Raw genomic sequence first — 25779 nt, forward strand, 5'->3', positions numbered from 1 at the left:
TTGTCTTACAACTCTCCTGATTTTTATTTACACTGAATTCATAGCCCATATCCACAAGCAGCGAGCCCCTTACTTGCTGTGTAGGACAAAGGGTGGAGGGATGAGGTTTGCTGCAGTAAAAATGCATCAAGGCAGCTGCCATTAAAGCAGGCACAGGCCTGCAGGATGGGATGCTGGTGATAATACACCAGTTGCACATTAATTGAGAGGAAGTCCTTGAGATTCATGAAGACAGTGAGGTCGTATGAAAGAGCCCACAAGGTGGCATTATACTGCAATCAGTGCAAACCCCAGAGCCCTATCTTTCTGCTTCTGGTTGTCCATGGGGAAAATGATGAAAGTGTCTGCTCTATCAAACATGGCATCAGTCACCTGCTTAATATGACTGCCGGATTCCTTTCTCTACTATAAACCGCCTTCTTAAACCCCTCTCCCCTGCCTCCTCCACCCTCACCTCCAACAACAAGTGCTAGGAGCTCATAGCCATCTTTGTTACTAAGAGTGAGACCATCTGTTCAGGTGCCTCTGCCGCTTCCCTCCCTTATCCTAGCCCACCGGGTTCCCCCCTGCCCTAGCCCTGAAACGCATCTTTCTTTACTTTTTCTCTTATCTCCCCTCATGTCCTCTCCAAGCTCATCTTGTCCATGAGACCCACCTCCTGCTCCCTCGATTCTATTCCCACTAAACTGTTGACCACCCAACTACCCTTCCTGGCTCCAATGTTAACTCATATTGTGAACTGTTCTCTCTCCTCAGATACTGTTCCCCTCCCCTTCAAATCTGCCATCATCACCTCCTCCTCAAAAAATCAACCCTTGACCTCTCTGTCCTTACAAACTACCACTCTATCTCCAACCTCCCTTTCCTCTTCCAAATCCTTGAACGTACTGTCGCCTCCCAAATCCGTGCCCATCTTTCCCAGAACTCCATGTTTGAATCCCTCCAATCAGGTTTCCGCCCCTGCCACAATACCAAAACGGCTCTTATCAAAGTCACAAATGACATCCTATGTGACTGTGGTAAACTATCTCTCCTCGTCCTTCTCGACTTGCCTGCAGCCTTTGACATGGTTGACCACACCACCTTCCTCCATCGCCTCTCCATCGTCATCCAGGTGGGTGGGACTACACTCGCCTGCTTTCATTCTTATCTATCCAGTCATGGCCAGAGAATCACCTGCAATGTCTTCTCTTTCCGCTCCCGCACTGTTACCTCTGGTGTCCCCCAGGAATCTATTCTTGGCCCCCTCCTATTTCTCATCTACATACTGCCCCTCGGCGACATCATCTGAAAACACATCAGGTACCTCATGTACGGTGACGACACCCAGCCCTACCTCACCACCACCTCTCTTGACCCCTTAACAGTATCTAAATTGTCAGACTGCTTGTCTGACATCCAGTATTGGATGAGCAGAAATTTCCTCCAACGAAATATTGGGATGACTGAAGCTATTATTTTAGATCCCCGCCACAAACTCCGTTCCTTAGCCACCGACTCTATCCTTCTTTCTGGCAACTGTCTGAGGCTGGACCAGACAGTTCGCAACCTTGGTGTCGTATTTGACCCCGAGATGAGTTTCCAACCACATATCTGCGCCATCACTAAAACCGCCTGTTTCCATTTCCGTAACATCGCCTGACTCCGCCCTGCCTCAGCTCATTTGCTGCTGAAACCCTTATCCATGTCTTTGTTACCTCTAGACTTAACTATTTCAATGCTGTCCTGGCTGGCCTCCCATCTTTCATTCTTCATAAACTTAAGCTCATCCAAAACTCTGCCGCCCGTATCCTAACTCGTACTTAGTCCCGTTCACCCATCACCCCTGTGCTCGCTGACCTACATTGGCTCCTGATTAAGCAACGCCTTGATTTTAAAATTCTCACCCTTGTTTTCAAATCCCTCCATGGCCTCACCTGTCCCTATCTCTATAACCTCCTCCAGCCCTATAAGCCTCCGAGATATCTGCGCTCCTCCAATTCTGGCCTGTTGTGCATTCCCGATTTTAATCGGTCCACCATTGGCTGCTGTGCCTTCAGTTGCCTAGGTCCTAAGCTTGAGAATTCCCTCTCTGCCTCTTTAGCACTCTTTCCTCCTTTAACATGCTCCTTAAAACCTAGCTCTATGACCTCATCTGCCCTAATATCTCCTTATGTGGCTCAGTGAGAAATTTTGTTTGATAACGCTCCTGTGAAGCGCCTTGGGATGTTTCACAATGTTAAAGGTGCTATATAAATGCAAGTATTTGTTGTTTTTGTTCATGCAACATGGACTGCAGACTGACTGAGGTTACTGATATCATCAGTGGCTGCCTCGAAATAGCTGGATACAACCAACTTCAGGGCTGCAATCATCTTGACTGCTACAGGCAGTCCTGTGCTAGCTGTGACAATTGGTTGCATGATTTGTTGCTTGAAGTAATACAACCCTGTCACAACCTCCTTAGAGAAGCAAAGCCTCCTTATGTACTGCTCCTCAGAGAACTACAGGTATGTTTTCCTGGCCTATAAACTGTGTTGGGATGGTAAGGATTCCTGCAAACACACCTCCTTTTATTTTGTCTTCACCCAGATGCAGCTCTTTGCTCCTTCCTCCTGCTCTGCTCCTGCTCGAATGGAGGGTAAACATTGATGTGGGTTGGTTGGGCTGAATGTCCTGTTTCAGTGTTGTAAATTCTATGTATGTTCTCCACTTGTCAGAGTGGGATTCCCAGAAGGACTCCTATTAAGAAATAAGTGTGATGCCAGAAGTATCTTAAGAGTGCAGAATATTCTGCAGTCACTGCCATCACTTTGAAATCATTTAAGGTGAAAAAACCCACAAGCTAATGCAAGCAAAATGTCTCACTGTGGAAGAAGGAAGTTGCAGTAGCAATGCAAGCAGAGACAAAAATGACGTTGGGGGTCTTTGCTAGTGCTCTGGGGGAGGGTTTAAACTAAAATGGCAGGGGTTTGGGAACCTGAGCAGGGAGACAGAGGAAAGGGAAACAAGGATAAAAGCAAAAGATAGGAAGGAGAAAAACAAAAGTGGCAGTCAGAGAAATCAACGGTTTAAATCAAACATGGCCACAGTAAATAATAATTCTAATAGGTCTAAGAGCATTAAAGAAACAAGCCTGAAGGCTTTGTGTCTTAATGCGAGGAGCATTCATAACAAGGTGGATGAATTAGCTGCGCAAATAGAGGTAAACGAATATGATTTGATTGGGATTATGGAAACATGGCTCCAGGATGGCCAAGGCTGGGAACTCAACATCCAGGGGTATTCAATATTCAGGAAAGATAGGCAAAAAGGAAAGGGAGGTGGGGTAGCATTGCTGGTTAAAGAGGGGATTAACACAATTGTAAGGAAGGATATTAGCTCTGATGATGTGGAAACTGTATGGGTAGAACTGAGAAATACCAAGAGGCAGAAAATATTAGTGGGAGTGCTATATAATGGTATATCTATGCGGAGGTTGGGGATGGCATTAAAAGGGAAATTAGAGAAGCGTGCAATAAGGGCACAGTAGTCATCATGGGTGACTTTAATCTACATATAGATTGGGCTGACCAAATTTGTAACAATACTGTGGAGGAGGAATTCCTGGAGTGTTTACGGGATTGTTTCCTGGACCAATATGTCGAGGAACCAACCAGAGATCAGGCCATCTTAGACTGGGTATTATGTAATGAGAAAGGATTAATTAGCAATCTTGTTGTAGAAGGCCCCTTGGGTCGGAGCGATCATAATATGATAGAATTCTTCATTAAGAGGAGAGTGAAGTAGTTGACTCAGAGACAAGGGTCCTGAATTTAAATAAAGGAAATTATGATAGTATGAGGCATGAGTTGGGTAGGATTGATTGGGGAATGTCACTCAAAGGGTTGACGGTGGATAGGCAATGGCAAACATTCAAAGACTGCATGGAGGAACTACAGAATTTGTTCATCCCAGTTTGGCATAAAAATAAAACAAAAAAGGTGACTCAACCGTGGCTAACAAGGGAAATTAGGGATAGCATAAGATCCAAGGAGAGGACATATAAATTGGCCAGAAAAAGCAGTAAACCTGAGGATTGGGAGCAGTTTAGAATTCAACAAAGGAGGACAAAGGGATTAATTAAGAAGGGGAAAATAGAATATGAGAGTAAGCTTTCAGGGAACATAAAAACTGACTGTAAAATCTTTTATAGATACGTGAAGAGAAAAAGATTGGTGAAGTCAAGCATAGGTCCCCTGCAGTCAGAATCAGGGGAATTTATAATGGGAAACAAAGAAATGGCAGACCAATTAAATACATATTTTGGTTCTGTCTTCACAAAGGAGGACACAAATAACCTCCCAGAGATGTTGGAGAACATAGGGTCTGATGAAAGGGAGGAACTGAAAGAAATCAGTATTTGTAGGGACATGGTGTTAGGGAAATTGACGGGATTGAAGGCCGATAAATTCCCAGGGTCTTATAATCTACATCCTAGGGTACTTAAGGAAGTGGCCCTAGAAATAGTAGATGCATTGCCGATCATCTTCCAACATTCGATGGAATCTGGAACAGTACCCATGGATTGGAGGATAGCTAATGTTACCCCACTATTCAAAAAAAGGTGGTAGAGAGAAAACGGGGAATTACAGACCAGTAAGCCTGACATCGGTAATGGGGAAAATGCTAGAGGCCATTATAAAAGATGTAATAGCAGAGCACTTGGAAAACAGTGACAGGATCGGACAAAGTCAGCATGGATTTACAAAAGGTAAATCGTGCTTGACTAATCTACTGCAATTTTTTGAGGATGTTACTTGTAAAATAGATAAGGGAGAACCAGTGGATGTGGTGTATTTGGACTTTCAAAAGGCTTTTGATAAGTTCCCCACATAAGAGATTAGCGTGTAAAGTTAAGGCACTTGGGATTGGGGGCAAAATATTGACATGGATAGAGATCTGGTTGGCAGACGAAAGCAAAGAGTTGGAATAAACTGGTCTTTTTCCGAGTAGCAGGCAGTGACTAGTGGGATATTGCATGGATCAGTCCTTGGACCCCAGCTATTAACAATATATATTAATGATCTAGACAAGGGAACGAGATGTAATATCTCCAAGTTTGCAGATGACACAAAGCTGGATGGGCGTGTGTGCTGTGAGGAGGATGCCGAGAAACTCCAGGATGATTTGGACAGGTTGGGTGATTGGGTAGAAGTATGGCAGATGCAATATAACGTGGATAAATGTGAGGTTATCCACTTTGATGTCACAAACAGGAAGGCAGATTATTATCTGAATGGCAATAGATTGGGAGAAGGGGAAGTGCAACGAGACCTGGGTGTCCTTGTGCACCAGTCACTGAAGGTAAGCATGCAGGTGCAGCAGGCGGTTAAGAAGGCAAATGGTATGTTGGTCTTCGTAGCGAGAGGGTTTGAGTACAGGAACAAGGATGTCTTGCTGCAGTTGTACAGGGCCTTGGTGAGACCACATCTTGAATATTGTGTGCAGTTTTGGTCACCTTATCTGAGGAAGGATGTTCTTGCCATGGAAGGAGTTCAGCGAAGATTCACCAGGCTGATACCTGGGATGGCAGGAATGACGTATGAGGAGAGATTGTGTCGATTGGGCTTATACTCGCTGGAGTTTAGAAGAATGAGAGGGGATCTCATTGAAACTTATAACATTCTGACAGGACTGGTCAGACTAGATGCAGGAAGGATGTTTCCGATGGTCGGGGAGTCCAGAACCAGGGGTCACAGTCTAAGGATAAGGGGTAAGCCATTTAGGACAGAAATGAGGAGGAATTTCTTCACCCAGAGAGTGGTGAACCTGTGGAATTCTCTACCACAGAAGTCAGTTGAGGCCAATTCATTAAATATATTCAAGAAGGAGTTGGATATATTTCTTAAGGCTAAAGGGATCAAGGGATATGGGGAGAAAGCAGGGACAGGGTACTGAATTTGGATGATCAGCCATGATCGCATTGAATGGCAGAGCAGGCTCGAAGGGCTGAATGGCCTACTCCTGCTCCTATCTTCTATGTTTCTATGTAACTGTATAATCTGACCCTGACCAACATATGTGTGGGCACACCCGCCTGTTTCAGACAGGAGCTCTGGCTATCTGGATCAAGCTCCATCTGAAAATTAGGACGAATGGAAAATCCATGGTAAGTCAGCACTGCCATTCTGCATGGATGTTTGCTCCATTCCACCCTTTTTTAAGTGCAAATGGGGCAGTAGGGAAACAAGAATCACCACCTATATTTTTAGCCATGAACCTTCACCTGGTGTTGGCGGAGATCCATACAAGCCAACAATGCAAAACCTTCAGAAAGCACTGTCAAAACCTGAAATATATTTCAACATTACTGTTGAAGAGAGATCTGTAATGTAAATACAGCATAAAATAGTGACAAAAAAGGTGGGGGCTATTTTAGGATATTTAATGTAGATCAAGTTGCAATGTGAACAAACAATACTCAGGAGACAAACCTGGATGTGCCCTTTCATGTGAACATAAGAACATAAGAAATAGGAGCAGGAGTAGGCCAATCGGCCCCTCGAGTCTGCTCCGCCATTTAATAAGATCATGGCTGATCTGATCCTAACCGCCAATCTACTATCACAGAACCATCTCCTGAATTTAACAGAATTAGACACACGAAATAGGAGCAGGATCAGGCTACACGGCCCCTGGGCTCGCTCCGCTACCCACAGGGCCATGTCCGATCCGAACCTAGATTCATGTCCAAATTCCTGCCCGCTCCCCGTAACCCATAATTCCCTTTACTTCTAGGAAACTGTCTATTTCTGTTTTAAATTTATGTAATGATGTAGCTTCTACAGCTTTTTGGGGCAGCATATTCCATGGACCTACCACCCTCTGAGTGAAGTAGTTCCTCCTCATCTCAGTTTTGAAAGAGCAGCCCCTTATTCTAAGACTATGCCCCCTAGTTCTAGTTTCACCCATCATCTGGAACATCCTCCCCGCACCCACCCGATCCAACCCCTTCATAATCTTATATGTTTCAACTAGCTGGGGAGCCCCGCGTTGCGAGGGCAATTTTGGGGCGCTTGGTCTCCCTGCCCCTGTGTGTCCCCCCTCTCCCTGTCATGTCCTCTCCCTGTCCTATCCCTCCCTCCCCTCCCCTCCTCTCCCTCCCCTCCCCTCCTCTCCCTCCCTGCCCCCCTCCCCTCCTCCCTTCCCCCCCTCCCTCCCTCCCCTCCCTCCCCCCCTCCCCTCCCTCCCCCCTCCCTTCCACCCTCCCTCCCTCCCCTCCCCCCCCTCGCCCACCCCTACCCCTCCCCCACTCCCCCGCTCCCCTCTGTCCCTCTATCCGGCCCCTCCCCCTGCCTAGCGCCTGAGGTCCGGTGCCGTTGCGATAGCGGGAATGCTGAGCGGCAGCCGGCACCGGGAGCGGGCTCTCGCGGGCGGCGCATGCGTGGTCAGTGCAGGCGGTGCATGCGCGGTCAGTGCGGGCGGTGCGAGCCTCCCGCGATTTCCCGAGGCTCGCCCCCCCCGCGATTTCCCGAGGCTCTCCCCCCCCCGCGATTTCCCGAGGCTCTCCCCCCCCGCGATTTCCCGAGGCTCTCCCCCCCATGATTTCCCGAGGCTCTCCCCCCCCGCGATTTCCCGAGGCTCTCCCCCCCCGCGATTTCCCGAGGCTCTCCCCCCCCGCGATTTCCCGAGGCTCTCCCCCCCACTATTAAATTGTTATTTAATTCCCTAACACATCATTAAAATATTTACCTTAGTTCCCTAACACACAGAAAGTGTGGGGGAAAAAATTGTGAAAAATCAAGATGGCGGCCACTCACCTCGGTTCAGAAGGATAAGGCCCGCCCACACACGCACCGATTGGTCGACCGGTCAGGTCACCGAAGCGTAGGATTGGTCAATCGTCGAGTCACTCGAAACTCAACTGTAGGAAGGAACCCGCCGTCCGATTGGTGGACCTCGACGTCACACGGTCGCTAATGAGATGCTAATAAGCGGAATGCTGAATGTTTTTGGGATACCGCGGGCGGGATTTTTGTCCGGCCGAAACGTAAATACACCTATGACCGGTCCGGAATCGCAAGCTTTCTTTTGAGGTGACGCGCGCGTCGGTACGCTCTGTAACATTCAAACGTATAGAACACGGACAGACATCGGGACAGACAGACAGACATCGGGACAGACAGAAGAGCCGCTTTATATATATAGACTAGCTGGGGAGCCCCGCGTTGCGAGGGCAATTTTGGGGCGCTTGGTTGCCCTGCCCCTGTGTGTCCCCCCTCTCCCTGTCATGTCCTCTCCCTGTCCTATCCCTCCCTCCCCTCCCCTCTCTCCCTCCCCTCCTCTCCCTCCCCTCCCCTCCTCCCCTCCCCTGTCTCCCTCCCTCCCTCCCCCCACCCCCTCCCCTCGCCCACCCCCACCCCTCCGCTCCCCTCCTCCCCCCCACCCCTCCCCTCCCCTCCTACCCCCACCCCCTCCCCTCCCCTCGCCCACCCCCACCCCTCCCCTCCCCCACCCCTCCCCCACCCCCACCCCTCCCCTCCCCCACTCCCCCGCTCCCCCACTCCTCTCTGTCCCTCTCTCCGGCCCCTCCCCCTGCCTAGCGCCTGAGGTCCGGTGCTGTTGCGATAGCGGCCGTGTGGGGCCTAGCGCTTAAGGCGCGGTCGGGTTCTGAGGCCGGGACGGACTGGAGCTGAGGTCCCCCGCCTAGCGGGTGGGCGGCGCATGCGCGGTCAGTGCGGGCGGCGCATGCGCGGTCAGTGCGGGCGGCGCATGCGCGGTCAGTGCGGGCGGCGCATGCGCGGTCAGTGCGGGTGGTGCGAGGCGGCCTGCGGGGAGCAGGCAAGGGCGGCTTGGTGGCCGTTAGCGAGCGGGAAATTTCGGGCGGCCCGCCCGCGCTCCGTCCGCGACACCGTGAAACCTGAGAGGGGGAAGTAGAGAGAGACAGAGAGGGAAGAGGAGAAGGAGAGAGAGGGAAGAGGAGAGAGGGAAGAGGAGAAGCAGAGAGGGGGAAGAGGAGAAGGAGAGAGAGAGAGGGAAGAAAGAGAGAGAGAGAGAGAAATTTTTTGAGCTTCAGGCCCCGAGTCCCCCCTGCGCGAGGGTGAGGAGGAGGGGGGGGGGGTTGCTAAACACAATATAAAACTCAAATAAATTGTTAATTAATTCCCTAACACATAATTCAAATATGTACCTTACTTCCCTAACACACTGAAAGTGTGGGGAAAAAATCGTGAAAAATCAAGTTGGCGGCCACTCACCTCAGTCCAGAAGGATAAGTCCCGCCCACACATGCACCGATTGGTCGACCGGTCAGGTCACCGAAGCGTAGGATTGGTCAATCGTCGAGTCACTCGACACTCAACTGTAGGAAGGAACCCGCCGTCCGATTGGTCGACCTCGATGTCACACGGTCGCTAATGAGATGCTAATGAGCGGAAGGCTGAACATTTTTCGGATACCGCGGGCGCGGTTTTTGTCCGGCCGAAACGTAAATATGCCTATAACCGGTCCGGAATCACAAGCTTTCTTTTGAGGCAACGCGCGCATCGGTACGCTCTGTAACTTTCAAACGTATAGAGAGCGGACAGACAGACATTGGGACAGACATCGGGACAGACAGAAGAGCTGCTTTATATATATAGATAAGATCGCCTCTCATTCTTCTGAACTCCAATGAGTAGAGTCCCAATCTATTCAACCTCTCCTCATATTTCCATCCCCTCATCCCCGGGATTAACCGAGTGAACCTTCTTTGTACTGACTCGAGAGCAAGTATGTCTTTTCTTAAGTATGGACACCAAAACTGTATGCAGTATTCCAGGTGCGGTCTCACCAATACCTTGTACAACTGAAGCAATACCTCCCTATTTTTATATTCTATCCCCCTTGCAATGAAAGCCAACATTCCATTGGCCTTCTTAATCACTTGCTGCACCTGCATACTAACCTTTTGAGTTTTGTGCACCAGGACCCCCAGATCCCTTTGTACTTCAGTACTTTCCAGTTTCTTGCCATTAAGATAATAGCTTGCTCTACGATTTTTCCTGCCAAAGTGCATAACCTCACACTTTCCAGTATTGTATTCCATCTGCCAAATCTCTGCCCACTTACTTAGCCTGTCTATGTCCCCTTGCAGGTTTTTTATGTCCTCCTCACTCACTACTTTCCCTCCCATCTTATTATCATCTGCAAACTTTGATATGTTACACTCGGTCCCCTCCTCCAAATCGTTAATATAGATTGTAAAGTGTTGGGGACCCAGCATCGACCCCTGCGGAACACCACTAGTTACTGATTGCCAGTCTGAGAATGAACCATTTATCCCAACTCTCTGCATTCTGTTAGATAGCCAATCCTCTATTCTTGCCAAAATATTACCCCCAATCCCGTGATTTATTATCTTAAGCAATAATCTTTTGTGTGGCACCTTGTCAAATGCCTTTTCGAAGTCTAAATAGACTACGTGCACTGGTTCCACTTTATCCACCCTATATGTTACTTCCTCAAAGAACTCCAGCAAATTTGTCAAAAATGACTTCCCCTTCATAAAACCAAGCTGACTTTGTCCTATTAAATGATGATTATCCAAATGCCCTGTTACTGTCTCCTTAATAATGGACTCCAAAATTTTACCTACCACAGATGTTAGGCTAACTGGTCTATAGTTTCCAGCCTTCTGTCTACTGCCCTTTTTAAATAAGGGTGTTACATTAGCAGTTTTCCAGTCTGCCGGGACCTTTGCTGAGTCCAGGGAGTTTTGGAAAATTATTGCCAATGCATCCACAATCCCTACCGTCACTTCCCTCAAGACCCTAGGATGTAAGCCATCAGGTCCAGGTGATTTATCTGCCTTGAGTCCCATTATTTTACCGAGTACCACTTCCTTAGTGATTTTGATCATGTTTAGCTCCTCCCCCCACTATAGCCCCCTGTTTGTCCAGTGTTGGGATATTCTTAGTGTCTTCTACTGTAAAGACTGATACAAAATATTCATTCAGTGTTTTTGCCATCTCCATATTTCCCACCATTAACTTCCCGGTCTCATCCTCTAAGGGACCAACATTTACTTTAGCCACCCTTTTTCTTTTTATATAATTATAAAAACTCTTGCTATCTGTTTTTATATTTTTTGCTAATTTACTTTCATAATCTATCTTCCCTTTCTTAATCAATCTTTTTGTTATTTTTTGAAGTCTTTTAAAGTTTTCCCAATCCTCTATCCTCCCACTAGATTTGGCTACCTTATATGCCCCTGTTTTTATTCGAATACGATCCTTAATTTCTTTACTTAGCCACGGATGGCTGTCTTTTCTTTTGCACCCTTTTCTTCTCAGTGGAATATATTTTTTTTGGAAGTTGTAAAATAACTCCTTAAATGTACACCACTGATCATGTATCGTCTTACCCTTTAATCTATTTTCCCAATCCACTCTACTCAATTCCGCTCTCATACCTTCATAATCTCCTTTATTCAAGCTTAGCACGCTTGTTTGAGATCCAACCTTCTCACCCTCTAATTGAATATGGAATTCAACCATGTTATGGTCACTCATTCCAAGGGGATCCTTTACTAGGACATTTTTAATTAATCCTGTCTCGTTACACAGGACCAGATCTAAGGTTGCTTGCCCCCTGGTCGGTTCAGTTACATACTGCTCAAGAAACCCATCCTTAATACACTCAATGAACTCATCCTCAAGGCAGCCATGCCCAAATTGATTTGTCCAATTAATATGATAGTTAAAATCCCCCATAATTATAGATGTTCCCTTATTACAAGCCTCAACTATTTCCTGATTGATACTCCGTCCAACATAGTTGCAACTGTTCGGAGGCCTATAGACTACGCCCACTAGTGTTTTTTCCCCTTATTATTCCTTACCTCCACCCAAACTGTTTCATTATCCTGATCTTTTGACCCAATATCATTTCTCTGTATTACAGTGATTCCTTCCTTTATTAACATAGCCACCCCACCTCCCCTTCGTTCCTGCCTGTCCTTCCTGATCGTTAAATAACCTGGTATGTTTAATTCCCAGGCATTGTCACCCTGCAGCCATGTTTCTGTAATGGCCACAAGATCATACCCATATGTAGTTATTTGTGCCATTAACTCGTCTATTTTGTTACGAATGCTACGTGCATTCAGATAGAGAACTTTCAAATATGTTTTGTGACACTTAGTTCCTGCTTTTGCCCTTTTTATTACTTTACCTTTTACTCCATACCTTCTGCCCCTTCCTGACACGCTCTGGTTTTTAATTTCCCCACTGCTACCTAAGTCTATGATCTTCTATGTTGTCATTTTTATTATTTGCTCTCTAGGAACCTCCCCCCCACTAGTTAGTTTAAAGCCCTCTCTACAGCCCTAGTTATATGATCCGCCAGGACTCTAGTCCCAGCACTGGCCAAGTGAAGCCCGTCCCAACGGAACAGCTCCCTCCTGCCCCAGTACTGGTGCCAGTGTCCCAGGAAGCAAAACCATATGAGATTCAGAAGAGTAATGGGGAGAAATTGGCTAACCCCCAAAAACGGCCGTGGGGATTGCAGTACATGATTAACCCGTGCCCGTTCATTGGGCTGCAGGCTGCATGGGAAATTCGTGGTGCCTGCTGCTTTACATGATTGTTGTGTGCAGCCAGTGCTACCGCACTGTTCATTGGCTGCATGCATCAGCAGGGGGCCGATATCGTCAGTGGCTATTGCAGCTTAAATGCAACAGGCATCTCTTAAAGGGGAGGTGCATTGTGGCTGCAAGAAGTGGTGGGAGTCATTTGTAAACTGATTTTGTGCTCTGATATTTTGAGGGATGGCTGAACTTGCGACAGAGCATGTGCCAAGCTTTTCAGACACTGCACTAGAGGTCTTAGTGGAAGAGGTGAAAAGAAGGAGAAACATCCTGTATCTGCGGGGGGTGGAGGGGAGGTCGAGGGGGGAGCAGGGGGGGTCCTCCAGACAGATGCTCAGGAGGCAGCGGGAACAAGTAACGGCAGAGGTCAATGCCAGGTATGTTGCTCCAAGAACATGGTTGCAGCACAGGAAGAAGTTTAACGTCTCTCACAAGTTGTCAAATTCAGTGAGTTCATCTTCAAATGGCATATCCTACCAGCTGGACCACGAGCCTTAATTCACTACACCCTTATCAGCCACCTACCAACAATCTCTATCAATCTGTATTCAACCCTTCAATTCATATGCTTTACCCCACCCTCACACAGTTAGCATTGTTGCAAGCCTTGGACCCACAACCCACAGCTCGCACATACTGGTGGCTGTTCAACTATGACAGCCACATCACCCAAACATGTTGCAGGACACTCACTGACACACTTTCCTCTTTCTTGCAGGAGAAGGTGGCGCATAACAGCAGGCAGCAGTGAAGAACTGGAGGAGGACAAGCCTGCTTGCATTTTTTAACTCCCATGGAGGTGACATTGCTGGCCATCATGGGAAGGGGCATCGCTGAGGCCATGGCCACTTGTGGGGCTGAAGCGATCAATGCTGAGGGTATCTGCATACCTAATCCTCCTTCTCTCATTCCACTTCTCCCTCATCCCTCAATCTCTTCTGACTTAGAAGCTGCAGATGGTGTAAGCACGCACTTCTTACTTTTCTCCTCTCCCTTCACCACAACCCAACCCTGTTCTTTTTTTATTTCAGATACCCAAGAACTATACCTTCCCAGTCAGTGGAGGAAGAAGAAGGCAGGGAAGATGAAGAGACACCGTCACTCAATCTTACAGGACTTTGCGCAGACCTTGACGCCTATCCTTTCCAACATGGAACAAGTAATCACCTCCATCAGCATACCTGTGGAACCCATCATGATGCAGCGCCTGATGGCTGATGTCAGATTCCATTGCAGCACAAATAGCTTCCATCAAAAGTCTGAGTGCTGCAGTGGAAGCTCAGACTGCTGCCATCATGGTTCTGGTTACCCTGGGAGAATACCAGTGGCTCCATGGAGTACAAACTTGGTTTCTTCTCTCAGGATGATAGCATTCGTGCTCCCATCCCTGCCACTTCACCAGTGCCCCTGCTGTTGCCGGTCAGCAAGCCAGCACAGACTGCTGTAGCCCAGGCCAAAATGGTGCAGTCTGAAGCTGGGCCTTCTCGGCCCACAGCGGCTCAAGGTCGCCTTCCAAGACCATCTGCTGTCTACTCAAATGGTGGTCAGCAGCCTTCCACCATCCATGCTGCAGCCACTGGGGAAGCACCTCATAGGAGCACTAGGAGAGGCAAAGGCACACAGAAGACAGGCACTAAGGGAATGCACAAGGGTGATCAGTTTATTTTTGTATGCATTATGTCATGATTGAATTTATAAGTTTGGATTGGAATGTGCATTTTCTAGTGGTTTTTATTTTTGTGTTTTTGGAAAGAGGATGATGTAATCGTCAGTGATAGAGGAAAGGTAAGGAGCGTGGGACTGTTGGTAAATGGGGAGGTGTGGTTGAGGTTACTGCTATCGCTCATGAATTATTTCATCACTTAGAGCCCGGGAAGAAAGGGGCTGTCTACGTTGTAGCCTCCATTCCTCTTCCTGTTCCTTCACTTCCTGTTGCATTTCCCCCTCCTCTGCTTCCTGCTCCTCCTCCTCCTCATGCTCCTCCTCCTAGTGCTCCTCAGCATCTCTCGCCTAATAGGTAATGGCTAGCGTTGTTGCTTCATAATGGCCGGGTTGTGCAGCATGCAACATACTACCACAAATCTTGATACCCGCTCAACTGAGTACCGTGCTCCTGCAGAGCAGTCCAGGCAGTGGAAGTGTTGCTTGAGGACGCCGATGGTGTGCTCTCTAATATTCCTTGTGGCAGCATAACGCTCAATGTATGCCTGCTATGCACGTGTGCGTGGATTCCGGACCAAAGTCATTAGCCAAGTCATCAGTGGTTAACACTTGTTGCCCAGTAACCAATATTTGACTTGCCGTGGTGGGCCACATACAGGTGGCACAGAGGACTGCTGCAGAATGAAGGCATCGTGACTACTGCCAGTGAGGATGCTACCAATCGACTGCAATAGGACATAGAAAGGCTAGCAGAATGGGCAGACAAGAGGCAGATGGAATTTAATACAGAGAAGTGTGAGGTGATGCATTTTGGCAGAAGGAACAGGGAGAGGAAATATACAATTACTGGCACAGTTTTAAAGAGTATGCAGGGACAGAGGGACCTGGGAGTTAATTTGCATAGGCCCCTGAAGGTGGCAGGACATATTGAGAGAGTGGTTAGCAAAGCATATGGGCCTAGAAATTCAGTGGCCTGCGCCACCAGTTTGCGCCCAAAGAGGGCACTCAGTGGCTTTTGCGCCACTGGCCACACCTACCGCGATATTTAGCGGGGCGCTAATGGCGGCGTTAGCCTGTAGCGCTGCGCCACCACCGATGATGTCATCGGTGTGCGCAGCGCCCCGCTACCGCCCCGATGACCATATTTGGTCGCGCCCGCCTCTTCAGCGCCGGCCGCAAATAGCGACCGGTACACAGGGGCCTACCTGTGGCGGTAGTGGCGCTAGTTAAGGTGGAGGTGCGGCCGGCCGCTTTTTCGGCGGCCGCCTGCCAGCACCTCCGTCCCCGGCCTCCTACACCCCCCCCGCGGCAGTGCCGGCTGTTTCCCGAGAGCCCGGCACTTCTCCTTGGTGCCGGGCTCATTCGCCGGCACTTGCGAGCGGGGATCGCGCTGTTGCAGGCACCTCCCCCTTAACAGTGGGAGGAAGGCCTGCAGTACCGCAGCGTGCCGTGCCGCAGCGTGTGGCGCTGCGGCCCTTAGCGCGCCGATATTCAGTTTCAGCGCTCCAAGCGGGGTGCGGGAAGCCTCGATTAGCGACCCGCTTCCATTTGGGGCGCAGAAACTGAATATCCGGATGGCACAAGTGGCTCCGCTCGCAGCGGTAATTCCGGCGCCCAGGCGAGCTTGGCGCCCCAAACTGAATTTTTAGCCCATGGGATCTTGGGTTTCATAAATAGAGGTATTGAGTACAAAAGTAGAGAAGTTATGCTGAATCTTTTTAAAGCGCTGGTTAGGCCACAACTGGAGTATTGCATCCAGTTCTGGTCACCACACTTTAGGGAGGATGTGAAGGTCCTTGAGAGGGTGCCGAGGAGATTTACCAGAATGGTTCCGGGGATGGGGTTTCTTAGCTACCAGGACAGATTGGAGAAGCTGTATTTGTTTTCATTAGAGCAAAGGAGGTTGAGGGGTGATTTGATAGAGGTGTACAAGATTATAACGGGTTTGGATAGGCTAGACGGGGAAAGGCTTTTCCCATTAGTTGATGGTACAAGGACTAGAGGACACAGATTTAAGGTTTTGGGCAAGAGATGCAGGGGGGATGTGAGGAAAAACTTTTTTACGCAGTGAGTGGTGAGGACCTGGAACTCGCTGCCGACGGAAGTGGTGGAAGCAGACACGCTCAATGATTTCAAGGGGAGACTGGATAGGCACTTGAGGGAAATAAACTTGCAGGGCTACAGGGATAGAGCGGGGGAATGGAACTGACTCGATTACTCTGTAGAGAGCCGGCACAGACTCGATTGGCTGAATGGCCTCCTTCTGTGCCGTTATGACTCTAAAAGGGAGAAATTCGGTTGGTTGCGCCACCGATTAACGCCTAAAGAGGACGAGAAGTGGGGCGCTAGCCAATTTCCGGGCGGGCGCAGGGCGCCTAGCGCCTCGCCCCATATTGAGCATGCATTTAGCACCGGCGCTAAATCTTAGCGCCCGCTCATGGGTGCAGGCTGATTATGACATCATTTGAGTGTGCAATGCCTTTTGGGCACCCCGGACCGGAAATTCAGTGGCGCCCCCCTCCGTAGCGCCTGGCGCTAATAGTGACAGCTTACCTGGAACCTTACCAAGTCGCTCTCGGGCTGGAGGAGCATTATTTAAAGGGGACTGGTGTAGTTTAAAAGCGGCAGCCATTTTTGGAGCACAACTTCCTCGAGAGCTACAAAGGGTTGCTGAGCTGCACACTGAGAGCCATTTGACCACTGAGCCAGCGCAGGCAGATGATCTTCAGCCTTCTGACCATCACCTTGCTGTTGGTGAGCCTTGACAACAGGGAACCTTCCTGTGGGCACTTATTATGGGGGCTGCATTGGAGGGGAACGTCCTGCTGCTGAATCATCTGGAAAGGGCATTGAGACGCTGGGAGAGGGGGGCGGGCATGGCCAGACGGAGGAGGGCCAACAGACGTCGCCACAGCAGACCTTACGCTGGCAGGGTTTTCCGACAGCAGTTTTCCTACATGAACATGCCGGAGGAGCGGTGTGTCAGAAGGCTGCGATTTAGAAAGGAGGTGGTGACTGAGCTGTGCCAGCTGCTTCAGCCAGATCTGCAGCCTCAGATAAGGTGCAGGACATCTCTGTCGGTGGCTGAGAAGATGCCTGCTGGCCTGAACTCCTACGCGAGCGGCTCTTCTCAGGCTGCACGTCAGAGGCTGATCAGAAGTAGCTTCTAGGCCCCTCTCACGGAATGCTTGCTGCCATTCCAAGAACAGGAATGGGACCGGTCTGATACCCCCAAGCCTGTGAAGGGCAAGATGCATGTAAATAGCAGGCATGGCCAATGTAAATGAAGAAAGTGTTTCATTACACAAAATGTGGTTCCTTCAAACATGAGAAAGCTATGGCAACAGAAAGCAAAACTAATACACTGACACATAACTGCCTCTCACACCCGGGAGACTGTCCAAAACATAAATCACATTCCGACCATCTTCCTTGGCCTTGATTCCACTGCGCCAACCAAAGCATTCAATGCCCCATCAGTGAGGCGTTCCGCCCTCTGCCTCACCCTTTCCATGTCTTGCTAGGCTGGTGTGCCACAGGTAGGCTCCCACCGCTTTTGTAGAATTCAAGGCCGCCTACACCTGCTGTGAATGTTAGTCATGTTTTGGGTAGTGTCGCGGGTTTGCCAGACAGTTATATGTTAGTTCGGTAGTTATGCTTTCTGTTGCCATTGCTTTGTCATGCTGGAAGGAATGCCAATTGACCTGCCCCTTTAAGAGCTGGCCGGCGCCAGTGTGTCTCAGGGAAAGTGATTATTTACAGCGCCTTCGCTGCGCCCCGCCGCCGCGAAATTGGTTTGCGCCGCCGGGTTAGCGCCTTAAGAGTAACGTGCAGCGCCTGATTTAGCGCCGCAATCACCTTTAGGGACGCTGCAACCCAATATCGCGCTAGGTGGCGCTAAATTGCGCCTGGCGCTAAACTTTGCACATCGCCAGGACTAGCGCCCCAAACGTGGCTATACCGAATTTCTAGGCCTATGATTCTATGACTCTTTGGCCTAGAATTTGGGTATAGCCCCGCTTGGAGCGTTAGAATTGGCGCTGCGCAAATTTTATAGCCAGGCGCAACTTATCACCACCTCGCGCGATATTGGGTTGCAGCGCCCCTAAAGGTGATTGAGGCGCAAAATCAGGCATTACACGGGACTCCTAAGGTGCTAACCTTGCGGCGCTACTCAATATCGGGGCGGGTGGGCGCAGCGCAGGTGCTGTCAATTACCAATGACCACGAGACTTTCAGGCGCCGGCCAGCTCTTAAAGGGGTGGGTCAGTAAGGATCAGCAGCCACACTTTGCGCCTTGTAGGCCTCAAACTCGGAGCTGGCCATTCTGTGGCGTTACAAACTTTGAGAAGATGGAGAGGGTGAGGCAGAGAGCGGAGCGCTTTACCAATGGGACATTGGATGAATTGGTGGGCGCAGTGGAGCGCCGGCGAGATGTGCTGTACCCCGACAATGGCAGGAGGCCTAATCAGAAGGAATACCGAAGAGCTTGGAGGGAAGTTTCTCAAAAGGTCAACTCCAACAGCATGGTGACCAGGAGCCCTGTGCAGTGCAGGAAGAAATTCAACGACCTCACTCGGGTCGTGCGGGTGAGTGGTGTTTCGGCAAACTTCTTCATCCCTCCATCTGCACCTGACTTTATGGCCAGAGGGTGCGTGATGCCCCATTGGCCATCTGGCAACAAGCACCCATGGCCCTTTCTGGGAACACACATGCACATTAAACTCAGGGCATGATGTAAGGGCTATTCCACCATGGGGGGCATGAGATGACAACTCAGGGCATCATGTAAGGGCTCTTCCACCATGGGGAGCATGAGATGACAACTCAGGGCATCATGTTTCACCACTTCCCGTCCTTTCTCCTGCAGGCCAAGCTGGCGAGGAACCGCAAGGAGCAGCTTCGCACCGGAGGAGGACGTCCTCAACTCCAGACTCTCACGGATCTCGAAGAGACAGTCCACCAGATTGTTGGAGGCCGTATGATTGGTCCTATCACCACTGGAGCTGCCGACCCCATTGTGCACAGCGATGGTAAGGTCCTCACCTTTTTGAGCTGTCTCCTTCCACTTGTTCCCCCCACCAGCATGCTTTTTCACTCTGGACCTATGTCATAGCATTGCAGCAATCTTGCATCCCTTGCTGCCACCCTGTCCTTTCGCTAAAGCCACTCTTCAACCTCCCTGCATTCAGATGCTGCATCACCAGCTCGGGAGCCGGGCCCTCAAGCTGCCAGTGCCACTGCCTCTGGAGGCAGCGAGCAGGAGGAAGCCAGAACATCTGTGCCAGCCTCAGGGGAGCCAGCCCATCTGGAGACTGGGGATAATAGTTCCCTGGAGGGGAGGTCTGCGGGGGGGTTTCTGATGAGGAAACAGTTGCAGGAACCAGCAGGCTGCAGCAACGCGAGGGGGGTAGGGAAGCTCGGGGGCCGTCTCCCCGGAGGGCAAGGCAGGCCACGATGACTGCTGCACAGAGTGCAGAAGAGGTGCGTAGCCTTTCAGAAATGAGCGCCCAGGCTCGGCTCAGGCACACTGAGCTGATGGCTGCAGTGGGGAGGATGCCTGACTCCATCGACACACTGGCAAAGAGTGTGCAGGACTTTGGGGCAGCAATGGAAAGGACTGTCCAGGGCTTTGGGGCAGCAATGGAAAGGACTGTCCAGGGCTTTGGGGCAGCAATGGAAAGGACTGTCCAGGGCTTCGGGCCAGCCCTGGAAAGGTCTGTCCAGGGCTTGACCGAAGCAGTGGAAAGGGCTGTCCCAGCCTTGTCCGAAGCAGTGGAAAGGACTGTCCCGGCCTTGTCCGAAGCAGTGGAAAGGACTGTCCAGGGCTTCTCCGAAGCACTGGCACCTGCCATGCAAGTGCTCAGTGCTGCCACGCAGTCACTTGCTGGCCTCCTGCACACGCAGATTGAGGCCACGCGAACACTGACTGCTGCCACCCTAGCTGGATCAGGCAGGGTCCCTTGCAGCACCACAGCAGGCCATCAATCTGTGGACCAGCTGATTGTGGCGCATGCTGCGGTGCTGCCCCGTCAGAGTGCCAGTGTGTCGGCCGACCACGGAGCAGGTGTCCGCTCTCAGGATGTAAGCATTCCTGATGCCACCGCTGGCAAGTCTCCACTGCAGCTGCCACCACCTGCAGGACAGACTGCTTCCAACCATGCACAGTTGGAGCAGTCAGCATCCGGGCCCTCCAAGCCCAGAGGTCGTCCAGGCCATCCCTCAGGGGCTTCTGCACTTTCGGACACTCAGCAGGCGTCCCCCAGCCTTGACGCAGCCACTGTGGTCCAATTACGGAGGAGCTGCAGGGAGGAAGGGGCCGATCTCGTAAGAGAAGTAGATCGCCATCAAGGGGTAAAGAGTAGAGGGAGCTGTTGAGATGTCTCATTTGTAGAATTCAAGGCCGCCTACACCTGCTGTGAATGTTAGTCATGTTTTGGGTAGTGTCGCGGGTTTGCCAGACAGTTATATGTTAGTTCGTTAGTTATGCTTTCTGTTGCCATTGCTTTGTCATGCTGGAAGGAAGCACTTTTTGGAAAATAAAGAAAATGTTTTATTTACACTGGAACTCTAGACTATTTACAAGAATGGTGGCCTTCATAGGCTTTGGGCAAACCGGAGGGCACTGTTCCAATTACACCCAGCATTCTGTCAGAGGGGCCTAGAACCGAGTCCTTATGAGCCTCTGACAGACGGCCCTTCCAGTTTCTGGACCCCTCCCGTCTTCCTCCTCCTCCTCCTCCTCCTCCTCCTCTTCCTCCTCCTCCTCCTCCTCCTCGTCCGCCTGCTCTGCTGGACCTCCAAGGTCGGCTGGCATTGGCTGGGTGCGTCGGATGGCCAGGTTGTGGAGCATGCAGCAGACTACGACGATGCACGACACTTGCTCCGGCGAGTACTGCAGGGCGCCCCCCGAATGGTCGAGACAACGGAACCACTGCTTGAGCACACCGATTGTGTGCTCCACAATGTTCCTGGTCGCCTGATGGCTGGTGTTGCAATGCTCTTCTGCCGGGGTGCTGGGCAAACGGAGTGGGGTCATGAGCCATGGGCAGAGAGGATCGCCCTTGTCGCCAAGAAGCCAGCCTCGTGGGTGAGCCGGGGCCTTGAAAAGGTCAGCCACTGAGGTCTGCCGCAGGATGAACGCGTCGTGGCTGCTGCCAGGGAATTGGGCGTTGACCGCGATGATCATCTGCCGGTGGTCACAGACCAGCTGCACATTGAGGGAGTGGAACCCCTTGCGGTTGCAGAACTCTTCGGGATTCTGTAATGGCACCCGCAAAGCCACGTGTGTGCAATCAATGGCGCCCTGCACCATGGGGAAGTCCGCTATAGCCGTGAAGCCCTGTGCGCACTCCCCCTGCTTCTCCAGGGTCAAAGGGAAGGTGATTAATTCCCGCCTCCTTCTATATAGGGCAGCTGTAACTTGCCGGATGCAGCAATGCACCACAAATTGATAAATATTTGCAATGTCCCCAGTTGCTGCCTGTAACGAGCCGCTGGTGAAAGAGTTTAGGGCAACAGTGACTTTGACGGCCACCGACAGAGAGGTCCTGCACCGTAACCGCGGCTGCAGATCTTCAGCAAGCAGGTGGCACAGCTCAGTCACCACATCCTTTCCGAATCGGAGCCTTCGCATACACTGCTCCTCCGACATGGCAATGTATGACACCTGCTGCCTGAAAACCCTGGCAGCGTACGGTCGCATTTGGCGACGTCCATTGCCCCTCCTCCTTCTGGCCATTCCCGGCCCTCTCTCCCTCCGCCTCTGTGCCCTTGCCATATGTTCAGCCAGCAGGACGTTCCCCTCCAAAGCAGCTCCCATTATAATGTGAAAGAAGTAAGACGCAGTAATATCTCACCAGCAAACTGTTGTGGACAGGGCTGAAAGTCCAAAGGAACCGCTGACTCAATGTAAAGTATGCTCTCCCACTGAAGGTCAGCAACTCTCTCCAACAACCAGCAAGATGCCCACCCAAAATGGCTGCCGCTTTTATACTGGTGCAGTCCCCTTTAAATAGCGCCCCCCTAGCCCGAGAAGGACTTGGGAACGTTCCAGCAAGCTGTCACTATTAGCGCCAGGCGGAATGGAGGCGGGCGCCACTCAATTTCCGGTCCGGGGCGCCAAAAAGGCGTTGCACACTGAAATGACGTCATGATCTGCCTGCGCCCGCGATCGGGCGCTAAGATTTAGTGCCGGCGCTAAAACCCACTCAATATAGCAAGAGGCGCTGGGTTCACTGCGCACGGGTGAAAATTGGTTAACGCCCCACTTCTCGGCCTCTTTAGGTGCTAATCGCTGGCGCAACCAACCGAATGTCTCCCCCTATGTTGCTTATGTCTCCAGCAACAACTTGGAAGGAGCAAGATGCATAAAAGTTAAGAGCCACGGTCACCTTGACAGCCACAGGCAATGCGTTCATTGCTCTGTTTTGAGATTGCCGTTACGGCTGCAGCAGTTGGCAGGTATCAGTCACGACGTCTTTAGTGAAGTGAAGACATCTCAAGCACTGGCCCTCGCTGAAGTTAAGGTAAGAGAATTGCTCTCTAAAGACCCTTATTGGAAATGGCCTCCTGCTGAAAGCCCTTCTCCCCCTCCTTCTCCCTTTTCTAGCAGCTTGTCTTGCTCTGAGTAGCCACTTTTCATTCTCCCAGTCATGCTCAATTCCAAGAGGAAGGACTATCAGGCCAATCATGTCTGGAAGCAACTTGTTTGGGCACAAGCTTTTAAATGAACACAAAGTACTTCAGCACCAGCCAGGCCACTCCCTGTAGGCTACTGAAATTTTAGGTAAGTATAGGAAAGCTTCAAAAACGCTTAAAAATTCCACCAGCAGCCAGAAGAAATAATCCAGCAACTAACCTGAAAGTAGTTCATAATCCCTTTAAGTAGCGCAGTGGTCCTTCGTGTAGTTTATCATCATGTTCAGCTGTGCGAGGTTAAGACGTGGTGTAGGATGGAGCGTGGCATTCAAAAATGCCAGCGCTGTTGTTAAGTCAGTGTTGCACGCTGATTGATGTCATAATCTGCCTGCTCTGCATGCTGCCGGCGGGCATTAGGTGTGTGCGTGCAAACCTCTTTACCATGATGGTGTTCAGCGCACTCCTCGTCGGAAGTGTATGCCTGAATCTTGGATGGCATTATCCACCATTAGGAAGTCACGTAGTGCCTAAAAAATGGCCTAATTGCTTCCCCATAGTCTTTTTATAGAAATCTCTTTATATGCAGAAAAAAGACCTTATTGAGGGATGAGTGCAAATATTTGTTTTTCATCTCAAAGAGATTAGCACTAAATGGGTGCAAGATAGAACTTTCTCTAATTCACTGTTATTCAATTTGAGTATTAAATTCACGATACATATGAAAAATCACTGTTTGGAAATGAGAGCATGGCAGGGAACTATATTTTCTTTGCTAATATACATTCCATCACTCAACTGTTTCTCTCAAGCACTCCCATCCACCCATCAGGAAAAAAGTAGTAAAGGAAAAAATGATGGCATGGGCTGCTCCCTCAAGATGGCCAAGTTGTGGAGAATGCAGCAGACCACCATGAATTGGGACACCAGTTCCGGCGAGTATTGGAGGGCTCCTCCCAAGCGGTCAAGGCAGTGGAACCATTGCTTCAGCACCTTGATAGTCTGTTCGATGACGTTCCTCGTGGCATCATTGCTGTCATTACATGATTGCTGGCCACGAGTGGTGGGGTTGAGGAGGGGTGTCATTAGCTAGCTGTAGAGCGGATAGCCCTCGTCGCCTAGCAGGCACCCTTGGGTTAGACGTGGTGGCTGGAAGATTGTTGGTACAGCGGACTTCTCTGTCTCCATTTCTGTGGATAGGCTATCGACCAACATCCACTAAAAGCCCACTGACTCCCTTGACTACACTTCCTCCCACCCCGCTTCCTGAAAGGACTCTATTACAATCCCCCAGTTTCTCCGTCTCCGTCGCATTTGTTCTGACGATGCCACCTTCCATACTAGTGCTTCTGATAAGTCTTCCTTTTTCTTCCACTGAGGACTCCCCTCTACTGTGGTTGACAGGGCCCTCGACTGTGTCCATTCCATTTCCTGCACTTCTGCCCTCACCCCTGCCCCTCCCTCCCAGAAACACGACAGAGTTCCCCTTGTCCTCACCTTTCACCCCACTAGCCTTCACATTCAACGGATCATCATCCACCATTTCCGCCACCTCCAGCATGATCCCACCACCAAACACATCTTCCCCTCTCCATTCAACATTCTGAAGGGACCGTTCCCTCAATGACACCATGGTCCACTCCTCAATCACCCCCAACACCCCCTCCCCTTCCCATGGCACCTTCCCGCGCAAGCGCCGGAGATGTAACCCCTGCCCTTTTACCTTCTCCCTTCCCACCGTCCAGGGTCCCAAACACACCTTCCAGGTGAAACAGCGATTTACTTGTACTTCTTTCAATATAGTATACTGTATTTGCTGCTCACGATGCAGTCTTCTCTACACTGCGGAGACCAAACGCAGATTGGGTGACCGCTTTGCGGAACACCTCTATTCAGTCCGCAAGTGTGACACTGAGCTTCCGGTCGCCTGTCAATTTAATTCTCTGCTCCACTCCCACTCTGACCTCTCTGTCCTCAGCCTCCTACACTGTTCTAATGAAGATCAACGTAAGCTCAAAGAACAGCACCTCATCTTTCGATGAGGCACTGTACAGCCTTCCGGGCTCAACATTGAGTTCAACAATTTCAGATCATAACCTCTGCCCCAATTTTTTCGGATGGCAGCTCTTGATGATTCTGCTATTCCCATTTACACCTCTTCTAGACCCATCTTTTGTTTCTTTTCTTGTCCCATTACCATCTTGTTATGTTCATTAATAACTAGACATTCTTATTATGAACACAGCTAGCTTCTAGCTAGTCATTTATTCAGTACACGTTCTCTAGGTACAGTATCTGTAGAGATGCAGCATGTGTGCTCCTGTGTGCAGGTTGCCATCTTGACTGTTGCCTTGTGGGTAGCCTAGTGCCTCATGGGTAATGTAGTCTTAATATATATACAGCGGGGTAGTGTAGTCTTATACATACAGCTATATACAGCTCTACGGCTCCACCTAGTGTGCACTATAGAATGACATGTTATTGATCGTTACATCCCCCTTTCTTTGAGGTTTAACAAAATCAATATCAATCAGCTTTCAAGAAAACAATAAAGATAATATCAGTAACACTTTTGTTAGTGCTCTATAAACATAAACATTTTCAAAACAGTCAATACATTTTCAAAGCTTTACATTGTACTCAAAGATTAAGTCTATCAGGCTCTTTTACTTCATGTGTGGGTCTTCTCAACATGGGTAAGTCTGATGTGTCTTCATGAGATTGTTCTGGCGGTGAATGACAAGATGCAGTTGCGGCATTGTCATCAATCTGCTCTTGTATAGATCGAGGTCTCCTTGCGATCTTTGCTTGGAGACGGTTTCAGTGTTTCCTTCACTCTTCATGCCATAACTCTCAATGTAATCAATGCACTCTCGAAAAACTGCTGGCAG

The 25779-nt window shown here is 50.0% G+C and overlaps 1 pseudogene; it reads left to right on the forward strand.

Annotated features, from left to right (window-relative positions):
• LOC147113703 (uncharacterized) overlaps positions 1 to 25779 on the forward strand; it is a 96894-nt pseudogene that overhangs the window by 11236 nt on the left and 59879 nt on the right.

Source organism: Somniosus microcephalus, chromosome 8, assembly GCF_052327205.1.
Source record: "Somniosus microcephalus isolate GS21.2 chromosome 8, FLI_Smic_1.0, whole genome shotgun sequence".
Classification (NCBI taxonomy): domain Eukaryota; kingdom Metazoa; phylum Chordata; class Chondrichthyes; order Squaliformes; family Somniosidae; genus Somniosus; species Somniosus microcephalus.